The sequence below is a fragment of the Salmo salar genome, chromosome ssa06 (assembly GCF_905237065.1).
Source record: "Salmo salar chromosome ssa06, Ssal_v3.1, whole genome shotgun sequence".
NCBI classification, from domain to species: domain Eukaryota; kingdom Metazoa; phylum Chordata; class Actinopteri; order Salmoniformes; family Salmonidae; genus Salmo; species Salmo salar.
In genome coordinates this window covers 2,847,904-2,869,649 of record NC_059447.1, presented here as the reverse complement: position 1 = coordinate 2,869,649, position 21,746 = coordinate 2,847,904, and positions in this window count along the sequence as shown.

Here is a 21,746-nt window from a genome sequence, read left to right as displayed (position 1 = left end):
CAAGCAACGCTGAAGCATGCATGAGAGCACCAGATGTTCCGGATGACTGTATGATCATGCTCTCCGTAGCCGATGTGAGAAAGACCTTTTAACAGGTCAACATTCACAAGGCCGCAGGGCCAGACGGATTACCAGGGCGTGTGCTCAGAGCATGCGAGGACCAGCTGGCAAATGTCTTCATTGACATTTTCAACCTCTCCCTGAAAGAGTCTGTAAAACCTACATGTTTCAAGCAGACCACCATAGTCCCTGTGCCCAATAATGTAAAGGTAACCTGCCTAAATGACTACCGCCCCGTCGTCAAACTGCATCCTGGACTTCCTGGCGGGCCTCCCCCAGGTGGTAAGGGTAGGCAACAGCACATCTGCCACGCTGATCCTCAACACTGTTGTTGATATTATTTATTTAATGATATATATATATATATATATCTGACCAACTGGAATTGTGATACAGTGAATTGTAAGTGAAATAATCTGTCTGTAAACAATTGTTGGAAAAATGACCTGTGTCATGCACAAAGAAGATGTCTTAACTGACTTGCCAAAACTATAGTTTGTTAACAAGACATTTGTGGAGTGGTTGAAAAACGAGTTTTAATGAGTTTTAACCTGTTAGGGCTAGGGGGCAGTATTTGCACGGCTGGATAAAAAAAATGTACCCGATTTAATCTGGTTACTAATCCTACCCAGTAACTAGAATATGCATATACTTATTATATATGGATAGAAAACACTCTAAAGTTTCTAAAACTGTTTGAATGGTGTCTGTGAGTATAACAGAACTCATTTGGCAGGCAAAACCCTGAGACATTTTCTGACAGGAAGTGGATACCTGATGTGTTGTATTACCTTTAAACCTATGCCATTGAAAAACACAGGGGCTGAGGAATATTTTGGCACTTCCTATTGCTTCCACTAGATGTCACCAGCCTTTACAAAGTGTTTTGAGTCTTCTGGAGGGAGATCTGACCGAACAAGAGCCATGGAACGATGATGGCCCATTAGACACCTGGCGCTCGAGTTCATGTTGGGTACCCTCGTTCCAATACGTTATAAAAGAGAATGCATTCGTCCACCTTGAATATTATTCATGTTCTGGTTAAAAAAGGCCCTAATGATTTATGCTATACAACGTTTGACATGTTTGAACGAACGTAAATATATTTTTTCCCCTCGTTCATGAAGTGAAGTCCGGCGGGCTTAGATCATGTGCTAACAAGACGGAGATTTTTGGACATAAATGATGAGCTTTTTTGAACAAAACTACATTCGTTATGGACCTGTGATACCTGGAAGTGACATCTTATGAAGAGAATCAAAGGTAATGGATTATTTACATAGTATTTTCGATTTTAGATCTCCCCAACATGACGACTAGTCTGTATCGCAACGCGTATTTTTCTGGGCGCAGTGCTCAGATTATTGCAAAGTGTGATTTCCCAGTAAGGTTATTTTTAAATCTGGCAAGTTGATTGCGTTCAAGAGATGTAAATCTATAATTCTTTAAATGACAATATAATATTTTACCAATGTTTTCTAATTTTAATTATTTAATTTGTGGTGCTGACTTGACTGCCGGTTATTGGAGGGAAACGATTTCCTCAACATCAATGCCATAGTAAAACGCTGTTTTTGGATATAAATATGAACTTGATAGAACTAAAAAATGCATGCATTGTCTAACATAATGTCCTAGGAGTGTCATCTGATGGAGATTGTAAAAGGTTAGTGCATCATTTTAGCTGGTTTTATGGTTTTGGTGACCCTGTCTTTGAATTGACAAAACATTACACACAACTCTTGTAAATGTACTGTCCTAACATACTCTAAATTTATGCTTTCGCCGTAAAACCTTTTTGAAATCGTAAAACGTGGTTAGATTAAGGAGATGTTTATCTTTCAAAGGGTGTAAAATAGTTGTATGTTTGAAAAATTTGAATTTTGACATTTATTTGGATTCAAATTTGCCGCTCTTGAAATGCACCTGCTGTTGATGGAGTGCACCACGGGTGGGACGCTTGCGTCCCACCTAGCCCATAGAGGTTAACGAGTTTTAATTCATTAACTTGTTATGGATAGGGGGCAGTATCTTCACGGCCGGATAAAAAACGTACCCGATTTAATCTGGTTATTACTCCTGCCCAGAAACTAGAATATGCATATAATTAGTAGCTTTGGATAGAAAACACTCCAAAGTTTCTAAAATTGTTTGAATGGTGTCTGTGAGTATAACAGAACTCAAATGGCAGGCCAAAACCTGAGAAGATTCTGTACAGGAAGTACCCTGTCTGACCATTTCTTGGCCTTCTTTGTCATCTCTATCCAAAACAAAGGATCTCTGCTGTAACGTGACACTTTCTAAGGCTCCCGTAGGCTCCCAGAAGGTGGAGGAATGATGACTCTGCAGTTACTGGCTGAAAAACAGTAGCGCATTTGGTAAGTGGTCGATCTGAGAACAATGAGACGGGTGCACGTTAAGAGTCCATTTTACTTTTTCAGTCTTTGAACGAAAACAACGACTCCCGGTCGGAATATTATCACTATTTTACGAGAAAAATCGCATAAAAATTGATTTTAAACGGCGTTTGACATGCTTCGAAGTACGGTAATGGAATATTTTGAATTTTTTTGTCACGATACGCGTCCGCGTGTCACCCTTCGTTACCCTTCGGATAGTGTCTTGAACGCATCGAACAAAACGCCGCTATTTGGATATAACTATGGATTATTTGGAACCAAACCAACATTTGTTGTTGAAGTAGAAGTCCTGGGAGTGCATTCTGACAAAGAACAGCAAAGGTAATCAAATTTTTCTTATAGTAAATCTGAGTTTGGTGAGTACCAAACTTGGTGGGTGTCAAATTAGCTAGCCCGTGATGGCGAGCTATCTACTCAGAATATTGCAAAATGTGCTTTCACCGAAAAAAGCTATTTTAAAATCAGACACTGCGATTGCATAAAGGAGTTCTGTATCTATAATTCTTAAAATAATTGTTATGTTTTTTGTGAACGTTTATCGTGAGTAATTTCGTAAATTCACCGGAAGTGTTCGGTGGGAATGCTAGTTCTGAACGTCACATGCTAATGTAAAAAGCTGGTTTTTGATATAAATATAAACTTGAACAAAACATGCATGTATTGTATAACATAATGTCCTAGGAGTGTCATCTGATGAAGATCATCAAAGGTTAGTGCTGCATTTAGCTGTCTTCTGGGTTTTTGTGACATTATATGCTAGCTTGAAAAATGGGTGTCTGATTATTTCTGGCTTGGTACTCTGCTGACATAATCTAATGTTTTGCTTTCGCTGTAAAGCCTTTTTGGAATCGGACAGTGTGGTTAGATTAACGAGAGTCTTGTCTTTAAAATGCTGTGAAATAGTCATATGTTTGAAAAATGGAAGTTTTCGGATTTTAGAGGAATTTGTATTTCGCGCCACGCCCATCATTGGATATTGGAGCAGGTGTTCTTCTAGCGGAACGTCTAGATGTAAGAGGTTTTTAACCTGTTTGGGATAGTGGGCAGTATTTTCACGTCCGGATAAAAAACGTACCCGATTTAATCTGGTTACCCCTCCTACCCAGTAACTAGAATATGCATATACTTATTACATATGGATAGAAAACACCCTAAAGTTTCTAAAACTGTTTGAATGGTGTCTGTGAGTATAACAGAACTCATTTGGCAGGCAAAAACCTGAGAAGGTTTCATTCAGGAAGTGGCCTGTCTGACAAGGTTTTGTTGTTCTTGCTTCTGTTTATTGAAGAGTCAGGATCTTAGCTGTAACGTGACATTTCCTAGGGCTCCAATAGGCTCTCAGAGCCCGGGAAAAACCTGAACGATGATGAGGCAGCCTCAGGCTGAAACACATTATCGCCTTTGCAAAGTGGCCCATCAAAGGACAATGGAATTAAACGCGTGCCTGATTCGACCCAGTGATATATTTTCCTTCGGCTGTTTATCTAATTGCAGATTCCCGGTCGGAATATTATCGCTTTTTTACGAGAAAAATGGCATAAAAATTGATTTTAAACAGCGGTTGACATGCTTCGAAGTACGGTAATGAAATATTTAGAAATCTTTTGTCACGAAATGTGCCGTGCGCACGACCGTTATTTACCATTGGGATAGTGTCTGGGATGCACGAACAAAACGTCGCTGTTGGAACATAACTATGGATTATTTTGGACCAAACCTACATTTGTTATTGAAGTAGAAGTCCTGGGAGTGCATTCTGATGAAGAACAGGAAAGGTAAGTCCATTTTTCTTACAGTAAATCTGATATTGGTGAGTGCTAAACCTGCTGGGTGTCTAAATAGCTAGCCCTGTGATGCCGGGCTATGTACTTAGAATATTGCAAAATGTGCTTTCACCGAAAAGCTATTTTAAAATCGGACATATCGAGTGCATAGAGGAGTAATGTATCTATAATTCTTAAAATAATTGTTATGCTTTTTTGTGAACGTTTATCGTGAGTAATTTAGTAAATTGTTAGTAAATTCGCCGGAAGTTTGCGGGGGGTATGCTAGTTCTGAACTTCACATGCTAATGTAAAAAGCTGTTTTTTGATATAAATATGAACTTGATTGAACAAAACATGCATGTATTGTATAACATAATGTCCTAGGTGTGTCATCTGATGAAGATCATCAAAGGTTAGTGCTGCATTTAGCTGTCTTCTGGGTTTTTGTGACATTATATGCTAGCTTGAAAAATGGGTGTCTGATTATTTCTGGCTTGGTACTCTGCTGACATAATCTAATGTTTTGCTTTCGTTGTAAAGCCTTTTTGAAATCGGAAAGTGTGGTTAGATTAACGAGAGTCTTGTCTTTAAATAGCTGTAAAATAGTCATATGTTTGAGAAATTGAAGTAATAGGATTTTTAAGGTATTTGAAAATCGCGCCACAGGCTTCAACTGGCTGTTACGTAGGTGGGACGAATTCGTCCCGCCTAGCCCATAGAGGTTAACTAGCCTGATAAGTCAAACATGTCTGATATGAACATTGACATAAACCCTCTACATACTTGAGTTTCTCCAGTCTGCAGTGTGGATCCTCCAGTCCAGCAGAGAGCAGTCTGACTCCTGAGTCTCCTGGGTGACTGTAGCTCAGGTCCAGCTCTCTCAGGTGTGAGGGGTTTGACCTCAGAGCTGAGGCCAGAGAAGCACAGCTTTCCTCTGTGACTTGACAGCCTGACAGCCTGACAAAGAGATCATCATGAATTCACAAACACACTGTTAATTTAACAAGTAGTGTAGAAGGACAATGGCAGATGCATTTGGTTTATTCTCTCCAACAACATATAGATTCATCTTCCTTCTAATATAATTGTATGGTTATATCGTCATACTAATGTGAACACCAATACACCGATTCAAAATGGTTTTCAATATAATATTATATACATGCAAATCAATGCATTTATTCAATACATTTTTCAATATAACATTATATACATATTTTTCTCTAAACTGAATATTTCTTCCTGATGATTAGTTCTTACATGTATTTTATTTAATCACAGAACAGCTCTGGAGGCTTTGACCACTGGCAGCAGCCTCAGAAGACCTTCCTCTGATCTGGAGTATTTCTTCAGGTCAAACACATCGAGCTCCTTTTCTGAAGTCAGCAACACAAAGACCAGAGCTGACCACTGCAGGTGACAGGTTGGGTTTTGAGAGACTTCCTGATCTCAGGTAGCTTTGGATCTCCTCCACTAGAAAATGGTCATTCAGTTCATTCAGACAGTGGAACAGATTGATGCTCCTCTCTGGGAAGGAAGAGACAGGTCCATACTGGAGTAAAGAGATCATTCTGTCACTGGGAAAACTGGCTTTTCAACAGCTTGTGAATGGCAATCTGATTTTCTATGACGAAGACCTGAAAGAGGCTGGCATTGATGTCAATGAAGCCTCAGTGTTCTCAGGATTGTGCACACAGCTCTTTAAAGAGGAATGTGGGCTGTACCAGGACAAGGTGTACTGCTTTGTTCATCTGAGCATTCAGGAGTTTCTGGCTGCTCTATATGTGTTTCTCTCATTTATCAACAACAATGAGAATGTAATGAACAATCTGAAAACAAAAGATGAGCCTGAAGTAACTTTCTACAAGAGTGATGGGAATCTAATGGACAAACTGCAAACAACGTCCAGGAACCTTTCTGTGAGGATCAGACAAAGGCGTAAAGTTACCGTCTACAAAGTGAGACAGGAAACCTGGACCTGTTCCTCCGCTTCCTTCTGGGCCTCTCACTGGAGTCCAATCAGAAGCACTTACGAGGTCTACTGACAAAGACAAGAAGAAGCTCACAGAGCCATGAAGAAACAGTCAAGTACATCAAGGAGAAGATCAGGGAGAATCCTTCTCCAAAGATACTTTTCATTCTTCTGTTTGGTATGAAACACCACAAGGTGTGTGTACATCTCAGTCAGACTCTTGGGCATCTCTTCTCTCTTATATTCCAACATGTGTTCAAGGACTATTGCAGAAATCCAACAGAAGACTGGAATGTGGCACATGATGTGGAGGCTCCTTGATGTCTTTATGTGTGAGATGATTCTGCTGGCCAGGTCCTCATCACTGAATCTCTTCCTGAAGTACTCTTCCTTCTGTGGGTCATTGAACTCTCGTACCTCTGTCACCTGGTCAACACATCCTGAAGGGATCTTATTGGCTGCTGCAGGTCGGGTAGTTATCCAGAGGAGAGCAGAGTGAAGCAGATTTCCCTTGATGAGATTTGTCAGCAGAACATCCACTGAGGTTGACTCTGTGACGTCACAACAGATCTTGTTCTTCTGGAAGTCTAGGGGCAGTCGGCACTCATCCAGACCATCAAAGATGAACAGAACTTTGTACTTGTTGTAGTTGGAGATTTTTGATTCTTTGGTTTCCATTGAGAAGTGATTGAGAAGTTCAATGAAAGTGTGTTTGTCCTCTTTCATCAAATTCAGCTCCCGAAAAGGGAATGAAAATACAAATTGGACATCCTGATTTGCTTTTCCTTCAGCCCAGTCCAGAATGAACTTCTGCACAGAGACTGTTTTTCCAATGCCAGCGACTCCCTTTGTCAGCACAGTTCTGATAAGTTTGTCTTGTCCAGTTAAGGGTTTGAAGATGTCGTTACATTTGATTGCAGTCTCTGGTCTTGCTTGTTTCCTGGTTGTGGTCTCAATCTGTCTCAGCTCATTTTCATTATTGACCTCTCCTGTTCCACCCTCTGTGATGTAGAGCTCTGTGTAGATCTTATTGAGAAGTGTTCGGTTTCCTTGTTTAGCGATCTCCTCAAATACACATTGAAACTTCTTCTTAAGATTAGATTTGAATTCACGTTGGCAAATCACAGCAAGCTCATCTGAATGAAGAAATAACACAGAGGATATTAATATTATGTCTGTTTTAATGCCTACAGTATTGAAGGACTGTTGTAAAGTTTAAATTATAATAATTTATTATCTTAACTGTCTATGTAAATGTGTAAATGTTCTCATAATGTATTACAGACTGGTGTGACTGATTATATTATTATTGGTATTATTGATGGTATTATTAATGTTGTCTCTCTCTCTCTCTAAATGAATCACCACAACACATCCCTGCTGCTACTTGATGAGGTCACTAGGTGTTGAGGCTGCTACAATATCATTGAGTTACACAGCTACTTTAGCTGTACTTTAGCTACAGCTTTTAAATGTTATAAAACAGCATTCAACATGAGGCAGACAGATCTTACAGTTCTCTAGTGTGTCAGCAAGCTCTTTCTGGTTCATTTTCCTCAGGACGTGCAGTGTGATCTTCAGAGCCCCCTCTCTGGCACTGCTCTCCTGCTTCTCATCTTCAGCATCCACCACTTCCTTATCCTGCTTCTGACTCTCAAAGCCTTCTGGGAGTTCTGGACTAAGAATCCTCTTGAACATCTTCAGCTCGTTCTTCAAAAATGTCATAATATTCTCTTCAAGCAACTGAAAAAAATTAAGTAAATAAGTTAAGCAAGAGAAGAAATGCTTTCTCATGAACACATTAATGAATGATTGACAGATGAACTTTACTTAAGCTTAACAAAAACAAATGTACATAACAGGACCACATACTCTGAATATGGAGGCCAGGTCTGTTTGATGACTCTGGGAAGACTGACCACTGAGAATCTCTGACTCTGATCTCTCCTGTTGGTTTCTGTGGACAAAACATGAGATTACATCTCCTCGTCCAGGGAGTACACACACACACACACACACACACACACACAGAGGAAGGGAATGTTGTGTTTGTTTAATATTGTTTTAGGACTATGAAATGGACAAAAGGATTAGCCTATGGATTATGAAAACAACGAAAATAAATGGTAAAATGTGAGAGGAGAAATGACTAGAGACAGTGTTGTTTAACTCACTGACCATGACCCATGAGTTCTTCTTACCTTTGTTCAGTAGAAAAGTCTCCCTCTTTAAAACATATAGGACGGTCCATAGACTGGTCACTCTTCATAGACCCACAGCTGGGAACAGGGGAGGCTGGTCTCTCCTGCTTGATTGGGCTTCAACACAACAGTAACAAACATTACATCTCTCATCTACTCTGAGCTCAGATGGGGATACATAAGAAGAGCTCGGGATCAGACAGACAGACAGACAGACAGACAGACGAGACAGACACAGACACAGTGAGACAGAGACACAGTGAGACAGAGACACAGAGAGACGAGAGACACAGAGAGACAGAGAGACACACAGAGACAGAGAGACACACAGAGACAGTGAGACAGACACAGACACAGACACACAGTGAGACAGACACAGAGACAGTGAGACAGACAGACAGACAGACAGACAGACACAGACAGACAGACAGTGAGACAGACAGACAGACAGTGAGACAGACAGTGAGACAGACACAGACAGACAGACAGACAGACAGACAGACAGACAGAAATTAGACAGACAGAGACAGACAGACACAAGAAAGACAGAGACAGACAGACACAAGAAAGACAGAGACAGACAGACAGACAGACAGACAGAGACAGACACAGTGAGACAGAGACACAGACAGACACACAGAGAGACAGAGAGACACACAGAGAGACAGAGAGACACACAGAGACAGAGAGACACACAGAGACAGTGAGACAGAGACAGACAGACAGACAGACAGTGAGACAGACACAGACAGACAGACAGTGAGACAGACACAGACAGACAGACAGTGAGACAGACACAGACAGTGAGACAGACACAGACAGACAGACAGACAGAAATTAGACAGACAGAGACAGACAGACACAAGAAAGACAGAGACAGACAGACACAAGAAAGACAGAGACAGACAGACACAAGAAAGACAGATACAGACAGACACAAAGACAGATACACCGAAACAGACACACAGACAGAGAGACAGACACAGAGAGAGAGACAGACACAGAGACAGTGAGACAGAGACACAGACAGATGGTGAAAGACACACAGACAGAGAAAGACACAGACAGAGACAGACACAGAGACATACAGACACAGACACAGACAGACAGAGACAGACACAGAGAGACAGAGAGACACACACAGACATAGACAGAGACAGTGAGACAGACACACAGACAGCGAAAGACACAGAGACAGACAGTGACAGACAGGCAGGCAGAGACACAGGCAACGAGACAGACAGACAGACAGACAGACAGACAGACAGACAGAGGGAATGTTGTGTGTGTTTAATATTGTTTTAGGACTATGAAAATGGACAAAAGGATTAGCCTTATGGATTATGAAAACAACAAAAATAAATGGGAAAATGGGAGAGGAGAAATTACTAGAGACAGTGTTGTTTAACTCACTGACCATGACCCAGGAGTTCTTCTTACCTTTGTTCAGTAGAAAAGTCTCCCTCTCTAAACTCTATAGGTATACCCATAGACCGGTCACTCTTCATGGACACACAGCTGGGAACAGGGGAGGCTGGTCTCTCCTCCTTGATTGGTCTTCAACACAACAGAGACAAACATTACATCTCTCATCTACTCTGAGCTCAGATGGGGAAACATAAGAAGACTTTCATTCTAAAATGCTATGTATCAATTTTCAGAAAAGTTGGTGAATTCGATTTTATTACTTAAAGAAATGATCAAATAAATTGTGTTTTTTCACTATCTAATCATGGCACGGGGTTGTTCAATGACAGACATGACTTTGTTTATATTATATCACTTGATGGTTTCATTTCAGAGAGTCACATTTTTTTTTTGCAAAATGCTATATATCCGTCTCACTCTCAGATGTGACCGACCGGCTCAATTTGGCAATTAACTAAATGTGTGGTGTTTTTGGTTTATGTCAGTTTAATTGTTTGTTATGCTATAAATTGTTATTTTATGGATGTAAGTGATAAAATTAACTAGAAGATTGTATATTTTGCAATTCTGAGTAATTACTACTTTAGTAAGGAATTAAACATCATTCAGTACTACTGCAGTTGCTACATAATTCCAATAGATGGAAGCATAAGACCACAAATGACATTTCAGAAGATTAGTTTTCTCCCTGGATACACCACCACTTCCCCTCACAGGAAAACTCCTGTGTGAGCTTCTTTCTGTCCCTTTACACACTGCTAACGCAAGAGGAAGGACTGAAAAAGCATTTAACAGATTACTGTAAAGTAATATAATGATGATTCATGTTAATTATTACCTGTTTTTATGTGAAGAAGAAGGGCATGTTGAGGTAAATTTACTAACCGGGAGGGTTGAATGATGTAATTTATTGGTGGGCTGGAAGACGCACTCTTGTCTTTTCTGTTCCGAGGTTGTTTACTCCCAATATCAGATATTAAGATGATTTTTTATAATGCATGTATACTGAGGTTGAGGTTCTGACTAGTGATAATTTACCCGGGCTTCAATACCCGCTATAGTCACTATTTTGTTGCTCTCCCAAAAGCAACACAGCCCTAATACCAGATATATAGCTAACTAGAGTTACAATTTTAGAAAATCATGGGACATATAGTCTGGGGTTGCATGCTATTTTATGTCAATCATATTGCTGCTTTTAGCCTATAACTGATGCTTCGTGGTCTTATGCTGCTGTTACGCACGCCTCTATGAAGAGGGAACGCAACACCCTGCTACAACTCAACTCCCCGTGGAGGTAAAGAGGTATGGGACTGTAGGTGGAGGTATAGAGGTATGGGACTGTAGGTGGAGGTAAAGAGGTATGGGACTGTAGGTGGAGTGAAAGAGGAATGGGACTGTAGGTGGAGGTATAGAGGTATGGGACTGTAGGTGGAGGTATAGAGGTATGGGACTGTAGGTGGAGTGAAAGAGGTATGGGACTGTAGGTGGAGGTAAAGAGGTATGGGACTGTAGGTGGAGTGAAAGAGGTATGGGACTGTAGGTGGAGTGAAAGAGGTATGGGACTGTAGGTGGAGGTAAAGAGGTATGGGACTGTAGGTGGAGGTAAAGAGGTATGGGACTGTAGGTGGAGGTAAAGAGGTATGGGACTGTAGGTGGAGTAAAGAGGTATGGGACTGTAGGTGGAGTGAAAGAGGTATGGGACTGTAGGTGGAGTGAAAGAGGTATGGGACTGTAGGTGGAGGTAAAGAGGTATGGGACTGTAGGTGGAGGTAAAGAGGTATGGGACTGTAGGTGGAGGTAAAGAGGTATGGGACTGTAGGTGGAGGTAAAGAGGTATGGGACTGTAGGTGGAGGTAAAGAGGTATGGGACTGTAGGTGGAGTGAAAGAGGTATGGGACTGTAGGTGGAGTGAAAGAGGTATGGGACTGTAGGTGGAGGTAAAGAGGTATGGGACTGTAGGTGGAGGTAAAGAGGTATGGGACTGTAGGTGGAGTGAAAGAGGTATGGGACTGTAGCTGGAGTGAAAGAGGTATGGGACTGTAGCTGGAGTGAAAGAGTAGGACTGTAGGGAAGAGGTATGGGACTGTAGGTGGAGTGATAGAGGTATGGGATTGTAGGTGCGAGTAAGGATGACAAAAGGCAGAGAATTTACCATTTACTGGGAATTTATTCCTTCACACGGTAAATTTGGGGAAAAGGGGCTGGACAGAACCAAAGCAAAGAAAGTAAATGTAGCCCTCTCTCCTATTTTACCTGCCTACCCACTACTTACCTAACTTAGCACCACCTGGTGACCTACCCACTACTTATCTAACTTAGCACCACCTGGTGACCTACCCACTACTTACCTAACTTAGCACCACCTGGTGACCTACCCACTACTTACCTAACTTAGCACCACCTGGTGACCTACCCACTACTTACCTAACTTAGCACCACCTGGTGACCTACCCACTACTTACCTAACTTAGCACCACATGGTGACCTACCCACTACTTACCTAACTTAGCACCACCTGGTGACCTACCCACTACTTACCTAACTTAGCACCACATGGTGACCTACCCACTACTGACCTAACTTAGCACCACCTGGTGACCTACCCACTACTGACCTAACTTAGCACCACCTGGTGACCTACCCACTACTGACCTAACTTAGCACCACCTGGTGACCTACCCACTACTGACCTAACTTAGCACCACCTGGTGACCTACCCACTAGTGACCTAACTTAGCACCACCTGGTGACCTACCCACTACTGACCTAACTTAGCACCACCTGGTGACCTACCCACTACTGACCTAACTTAGCACCACCTGGTGACCTACCCACTACTTACCTAACTTAACACCACCTGGTGCGCTAACCAAAATACAGGGGGTGGTCCGCCCAGGTCTTTCCTAGTGTGTATAGACAATAAATGACTACGGGTATATGTATGCCCACGGGCCCCTTGCCTAAGCACTCCCTAGGTGCCTTCCCCTTCCCCCCTGGGAACAAATGAAACATAATATTACGAACAATTTCACAAAAAAAACTCTGAGAAACACAGGACATCATTTAAGCTCTATCTGACTGAGCAACAAACTAACACAGAACATAACCATCAGCTGTGTGCGTGTCCAGTGTGTGTGTGATTCCAGTGTGTGTGTTTATGTCCAGTGTGTGTGTCCAGTGTGTGTGTGTGTGTGTGTGATTCCAGTGTGTGTGTGTGTGTGTGTGTCCCGTGTGTGTGTGTGTCCTGTGTATGTGTGTGTCCTGTGTGTGTCAGTGTGTGTCCAGTTTGTGTGTCATGTGTGTGTGTTCGTGTGTGTGTGTCTGTCCAGTGTGTGTGTGTCCAGTGTGTGTGTAATGTGTGTGTTTGTGTTTTTGTTTTTGTTTGTGTGTGTGTCCAGTGTGAGTTTCTGTGTGTCCTGTGTGTGTGTCCTCTGTATGTGTGGTTCCAGTGTGTATGTCCTTTGTGTGTTTGTCAGTGTGTGTGTGGCCAGTGTGTGTGTGTTGTGTGTCCAGTGTGTTTGTCCTGTGTGTGTGTGTCCAGTGTGTGTGTTCTGTATGTGTGAGTGTGTATGTGTGAGTGTGTCTGTGTGTCTGTGAGTCTGTGGCCACCGTGTGTGTGTGTGTGTGTGTGTGTGTGTGTGTGTGTGTGTGTGTGTGTGTATGTGTCAGGTTATTATTTACAGTGACACTGAGGAGTCATCATAAACAAAAAACCCTGGATAGAGGGGCTCAGTGAATGTGGAGGTGAATGTGTACAGGTGGGTCAGTGTGTCAGAGGAGGCTCTATAGAAGGACAGAGTGCCGGCTGGCCAGTCCAGATACACTCCTACTCTGTGGGAGCTGGAGGGCGGGACGTCTATGGTTGTGGCATTATCATTGTGACTGGCAATGTAACTGTTGTCAGAGCAGATCAGACTCCAGGACTTGTCATTACATCCAAGCCCGCAGTCCTTACCCCATCCTCTCCTGCTGATTCCTTTATATGTCACTCCTATATCGGCCCCCCATTCTCCCACTCCACTCTGCCTCCCAGTAACAGCGCCCAGTCAGACCCTCTCTGCACAACACCTGTCTACAGCCCTCAAATCTCTCTGGGTGATCAGGATACGGCTGCTTCTCTTTCATACATGTCACCTTTCTGTTCTCCTCAGACAGAGAGAGGAGTCTGTTTACTGTGTTGAGGTCCAGTGTGAGATCACAGACATCTGGTGGATGAAACCAGACACAATATTAGAAATCATCATCATTCACATTAGAATGTTAACTCACTTTTCACTAATTCATTTAATGTAGATGTTTCTAGGTATCAAAAGGAGAAGTTAAGGTAACTTGAGACTTGTTGAATGATCATATGTTATACTGTATGGTAATATAAAACACACTTATTCCAATTAATTACACACACACACACACACACACACACACACACACACACGTACGCATGCATGAACATAAACACACATTTCTAATGTAACACACATACAGACACACACATTGTCAAAGCAGCTCTTTGTAATCTTTGGTGTCCCTGATTTCTGCCTCTGTAGAACTACAGCTGATATTTAATATGACCAAGTAAGTAATGATGGTGGTCTTTGACTATGACTTAACTTGCATTAAGATTTATTCTTAGTCATATTCTTCACAGCAGTCAACACTCACATTTTCTAAGCCCAGGTTTCATTGTGTTCTCTCCACCATGTTCCACACTGTAGCGGTAAGCAGAATAACAGACAGTCATTGAGGGATACACCTGAACACACAAACACACACACACTCACACACACACACACACACACGGTCAGCATATAACTTTGTCCAAGTGGTGTTAAGAATGTTTGTCTTAACTAGCCTGATAAGTCAAACATGTCTGATATGAACATTGACATAAACCCTCTACATACTTGAGTTTCTCCAGTCTGCAGTGTGGATCCTCCAGTCCAGCAGAGAGCAGTCTGACTCCTGAGTCTCCTGGGTGATTGTAACTCAGGTCCAGCTCTCTCAGGTGTGAGGGGTTTGACCTCAGAGCTGAGACCAGAGAAGCACAGCCTTCCTCTGTGACTAGACAGCCTGACAGCCTGCAAAGAGTCACATCATATTAAAACCACACTGCTATTCTTTGGTGGTGAAAATAATGGCAGTATATTTTTTCAACACATTAAGATATATCAGTGTCCTGAAACCTGCCATATCTATTCAGAAATTAATCATCATTATAATTTACAATTTATCAAAGTATAGATTGTAGAGAGAAACATGTGTAGTGCAAATATTTGAGTAGACTGACCAGGCCAGTTTAAAAAGCAGTATCAGTCAAAAGACAGACAGTGAGGTATCAGATTTAGATTGTATTGAGTATACAGTCCACATCATATCTATTTTGACAGTGAAACTAACATTTTAAATGTGTCTCTTTTCTCCAACATTTCAGATCTCAGATCAAATGTTTCATATGAGGTGACAGTATATAATGTCACCTTTTATTTGAAGGTATTTTCATACATATCTGTTTCACCATTTAGAAATGAACACTTTATGTATCTAGTCATAAGTATTCTGATCAATTCACTCATAGTGTATTACATTAGTCAAAAGTTTAGTATTCGGTCTGATATTCCTTGAACACAATGACTACATCAAGCTTGTGACTCAAACTCGTTGGTTGCATTTGCAGTTTGTTTTGGGTTGTGTTTTGCCCAATATTAACTGAATGGTGGATGATGACTGGAGTCATTTTCTGTCTAAGTGAGTATGTTTCTAAACATGACAAAATTAATCCTGATGATGCCATGAGATGATGCCAAAAAATCAGCAACGAATCATGAATAATAATGAGTGAGAAAGTTCCGGAGGCTACACATAACATGCTAACCTCTCACCATTACCAATAACAGAGGCTACAACAAAACATGCTAACCTCTCACCATTACCAATAACAGAGGCTACAACAAAACATTCTAACCTCTCACCATTACCAATAACAGAGACTACAACAAAACATGCTAACCTTTCACCATTACCAATAACAGAGGCTACAACAAAACATGCTAACCTCTCACCATTGCCAATAACAGAGGATACAACAAAACATGCTAACCTCTCACCATTACCAATAACAGAGGCTACAACAAAACATGCTAACCTCTCACCATGACCAATAACAGAGGATACAACAAAACATGCTAACCTCTCACCATTATCAATAACAGAGGATACAACAAAACATGCTAACCTCTCACCATTACCATTAACAGAGACTACAACAAAACATGCTAACCTCTCACCATTACCAATAACAGAGACTACAACAAAACATGCTAACCTCTCACCATTACCAATAACAGAGACTACAACAAAACATGCTAACCTCTCACCATTATCAATAACAGAGGATACAACAAAACATGCTAACCTCTCACCATTACCATTAACAGAGACTACAACAAAACATGCTGACCTCTCACCATTACCAATAACAGAGACTACAACAAAACATGCTAACCTCTCACCATTACCAATAACAGAGGGGGTATGATCTTTGTGCCTCTGTAACTTTCTCATTCATCATCATTCACGATTCATTCATGATTATTCATAATCATGGTAGCATCCACATGAATGTAGAAGTGTTCAGAAACGTCTTCTATTCTTACTGACAATCCAAGTGAAGTGACTCCAAAATGACAGGACATTATTCACCATTCAGTTTCTATTAGGAAAAACACAATCCAAAACATAACCAAGACAAACTACAAATGCATTCAACAAGTTAGTAGAATCACAAGCTCAATGTAATCACTGCAGCCATGGAATATGGGACCAAATACTTAAATGATGACTACTTTAATACAATATAACTGAATTTGTCCAAATAATGAAGACATTTTCAAATGGGAGAACTGCATAAATGAAAGTGCTTTCATTTCTAAACGGTAGCACAGATATGTATGAAAACCTTTAAATAAAAGGTGACATTCTGTAATGTCGCCTAATATGAAACATTCTATCTCAAATCCAAAATGCTGGAGCATAGCGCCAAATTTAAAACTGTAAGTTTCACTGTCCAAACACATATGGTGTGGACTATGTGTTCCTGGTAAACACATGTGGATCTGGTGAACAGTTATCACTTGTTGACCAACTACAGGAATACTGACCTCAGAGTCTCCAGTTTACAGTGGGGATTCCCCAGTCCAGCAGAGAGCAGCTTCACTCCTGAATCCTTCAGGTCATTGTTACTCAGGTCCAGCTCTCTCAGGTGTGAGGGGTTTGACCTCAGAGCTGAGACCAGAGAAGCACAGCCTTCCTCTGTGACTCCACAGCCTGACAGCCTGCAAAGAGTCAAATCATATTAAAATCACACTGCTATTCTTTGGTGGTGAAAATAGTGGCAGTACATTTTTTCAACACATTCAGATATATCAGTGTCCTGAAACCTGCCATATCTATTCAGAAATTAATGTTTCATTATTATAAATGATCATAATATGACTTGTAGAGAGAGAAATGTATAGTGCAAATATTTGAGTAGACTGACCAGACCAGTTTAAAAAGCAGTATCAGTCAAAACACAGATATTGAGGTATCAGATTTAGATTGTATTGAGTATACAGTCCACACCATATCTATTTTGACAGTGAAAATAACATTTTAAATGTGGCTCTGTACTCCAACATTTTGGATTTGAGATCAAATGTTTTATATGAGGTGACAGTATATAATGTCACCTTTTATTTGAGGGTATTTTCATACATACAGTGCCTTGCAAATGTATTCAACCCCTTGGCGTTTTTCCTGTTTTGTTGCATTACAACCTGTAATTTAAATCGATTTGGATTTGGATTTCATGTAATGGACATACACAAACTAGTTCAAATTGGTGAAGTGAAATGAAAAAAAATCCTTGTTTCCAAACATTTCAAAAAAAATAAAAAAAATAAAAAAGTGGTGCGTGCATATGTATTCACCCCCTTTGCTATGAAGCCACTAAATAAGATCTGGAGCAACTAATTACCTTCAGAAGTCACATAATTAGTTAAATAAAGTCCACCTGTGTTCAATCTAAGTGTCACATGATCTGTCACATGATCTCAGTATATATACACCTGTTCTGAAAGATCCCAGAGTCTGCAACACCACTAAGCAAGTGGCACCACCAAGCTAGCGGCACCATGAAGACCAAGGAGCTCTTCAAACAGGTCAGGGGCAAAGTTGTGGAGAAGTACAGATCAAGGTTGGGTTATAAAAAACATATCAGAAACTTTGAACATCCCACGGAGCACCATAAAATCCATTACTAAAGAATGGAAAGAATATGGCACCACAACAAACCTGCCAAGAGAGGGCCACCCACCAAAACTCACAGACCAGGTAAGGAGGGCATAAATCAGAGAGGCAACAAAGAGACCAAAGATAACCCTGAAGGAGCTGCAAAGCTCCACAGCAGAGATTGGAGTATCTGTCCATAGGACCACTAAGCCGTACACTTCACAGAGCTGGGCATTTCGGAAGAGTGGCCAGAAAAAAAGCCATTGCTTGAAGAAAAATATAAGCAAACATGTTTGGTGTTCACCAAAAGGCATGTGGGAGACTCCCCAAACATATGGAAGAAGGTACTCTGGTCAGATGAGACAAAAATTTTTGCTTTTTGGCCATCAGGAAAACGCTATGTCTGACGCTAACCCAACATCTCTCATCACTCCAAGAACACCATACCCACAGTGAAGCATGGTGGTGGCAGCATTCTTTGGGGATATTTTTCATCGGCACGGACTGGGAAACTGGTCAGAATTGAAGGAATGACGGTGCCAAATACAGGGAAATCCTTTAGGGAAACCTGTTTGTCTTCCAGAGATTTGAGACTGGGATGGAGGTTTAAGCTAAAGCAACACTCGAGTGGATTAAGGGGAAAATGTAAATGTCTTGGAATGGCCTATTCAAAGCCCAAACCTCAATCTGTGGTAAGACTTAAAGATTGCTATACACCAGCGGAACCCATCCAATTTGAAGGATCTGGAGCAGTTTTGCCTTGAAGAATGGTCAAAAATCCCAGTGGCTAGATGTGCCAAGCTTATAGAGACTAATTGCTGCAAAAAGTGGATCTACAAAGTATTGACTTTGGCATGCTCAAGTTATCTGTATTTTTTTCTTAATTCTTGTTTGTTTCACAATAAAACATATTTTGCATCTTCAAAGTGTTAGGCATATTGTGTAAATCAAATGATAGATTTTTTGGAGGGGTTCTATTTTAATTCCTGGTTGTAAGGCAACAAAATAGGAAAAATGCCAAGGGTGTGAATACTTTTGCAAGCCATTGTACATATGAAAGTGCTTTCATTTCTGAACGATAAAACATATATAAACACTCTCAAAAAAGTGACATTCTATCTCAAATCCAAAATACTGGATCATAGCACCAAATGTAAAACTGTAAGCTTGACTGTCCAAACACATATGGTGTGGACTGTGTGCCTGGTAAACACATGTAGATCTGGTGAACAATTATCACTTGCTGACTAACTACAGGAATACTGACCTCAGAGTCTTCAGTTTACAGTGGGGATTCCCCAGTCCAGCAGAGAGCAGCTTCACTCCTGAATCCATCAGGTCATTGTTACTCAGATCCAGCTCTCTCAGGTGTGAGGGGTTTGACCTCAGAGCTGAGACCAGAGAAGAACAGCCTTCCTCTATGACTCCACAGCCTGACAGCCTGCAAAGAGATCATCATGACTTCACAAACACACTGTTCATTTAACGAGTAGTGTAGAAGGACAACGGTAGATGCATTTTGTTTATTCTCTCAAACAACATATAGATTCATCTTCCATCTCCTAGAACTGTATGGTCATAATGTTACACTAATGTAAACATCAATTCAATTATTCAATATGTTTTTCAATATAATATTATTTTCATATTATAATACATATTTTACTCAACTTAATATTTCTTTCTGATGAATAGTTCTTAAATGTCATTTTATGTACTCACAGAACAGCTCTGGAGGCTTTGACCACTGGCAGCAGCCTCAGAAGACCTTCCTCTGATCTGGAGTATTTCTTCAGGTCAAACACATCCAGCTCCTTTTCCGAAGTCAGCAACACAAAGACCAGAGCTGACCACTGTGCAGGAGACAGGTTGGGTTTTGAGAGACTTCCTGAGCTCAGGAAGCTTTGGATCTCCTCCACTAGAGAATGGTAATTCAGTTCATTCAGACAGTGGAACAGATTGATGCTCATCTCTGGAGAGGGATTCTCCCTGATCTTCTCCTTGATGTACCTCACTGTTTCTTCATGGCTCTGTGAGCTGCTTCTTGACTTTGTCAGTAGACCTTGTAAGTGCTTCTGATTGGACTCCAGTGAGAGGCCCAGAAGGAAGCGGAGGAACAGGTCCAGGTTTCCTGTCTCACTTTGTAAGGCTTTATCCACAGCACTCTTGTAGAAAGTAACTTCAGACTTGTCTTTCGTTTGCAGTTTGTCCATTAGATTCTCATTGTTGTTGACGAATGAGAGGAACACATATACAGCAGCCAGAAACTCCTGAATGCTCAAATGCACAAAGCAGTACACCTTGTCCTGGTACAGAACACATTCCTCTTTAAAGAGCTGTGTGCACAATCCTGAGTACACTGAGGCTTCATTAACATCAATACCAGCCTCTTTCAGGTCTTCTTCATAGAAAATCAGATTGCCATTCACAAGCTGTTGAAAAGCCAGTTTTCCCAGTGACAGAATGCTCTCTTTATTCCAGTGTGGACCTGTCTCTTCTTTCCCAAAATACTTTTCATTCTTCTGTTTGGTATGAAACACCACAAGGTGTGTGTACATCTCAGTCAGAGTCTTGGGCATCTCTTCTCTCTTATGTTTCAGCATGTGTTCAAGGACTGTTGCAGAAATCCAACAGAAGACTGGAATGTGGCACATGATGTGGAGGCTCCTTGATGTCTTTATGTGTGAGATGATTCTGCTGGCCAGGTCCTCATCACTGAATCTCTTCCTGAAGTACTCCTCCTTCTGTTGGTCATTGAACCCTCGTACCTCTGTCACCTGGTCAACACACCCTGAAGGGATCTTATTGGCTGCTGCAGGTCGGGTAGTTATCCAGAGGAGAGCAGAGGGAAGTAGATTTCTCTTGATGAGATTTGTCAGCAGAACATCCACTGAGGTTGACTCTGTGACGTCCCAACAGATCTTGTTCTTCTGGAAGTCTAGGGGCAGTCGGCACTCATCCAGACCATCAAAGATGAACAGAACTTTGTACTTGTTGTAGATGGAGATTCCTGAATGTTTGGTTTCCATTGAGAAGTGATTGAGAAGTTCAATGAAAGTGTGTTTTTCCCCTTTCAGCAAATTCAGCTCCCGAAAAGGGAAAGAAACCACAAATTGGACATCCTGATTTGCTTTTCCTTCAGCCCAGTCCAGAATGAACTTCTGCACAGAGACTGTTTTTCCAATGCCAGCGACTCCCTTTGTCAGCACAGTTCTCATACGTTTGTCTTGTCCAGTTAAGGGTTTGAAGATGTCGTTACATTTGATTGGTTTCTCTGGTCTTGCTTGTTTCCTGGTTGTTGTCTCGATCTGTCTCAGCTCATGTTCATTATTGACCTCTCCTGTTCCACCCTCTGTGATGTAGAGCTCTGTGTAGATCTTATTGAGAAGTATTGGGTTTCCTTGTTTAGCGATCCCCTCAAATACACATTGAAACTTCTTCTTTAGATTAGATTTGAGTTCACGTTGGCAAATCACAGCAAGCTCATCTGAATGAAGAAATAACACAGGATATTAATATTACGTCAGTTTTAATGCCTAGAGTATTGTAGGACTGTTGTAAAGTTCAATTATAATAATTAACTGTCTATGTAAATGTGTAAATGTTCTCATGATGTATTACAGACTGG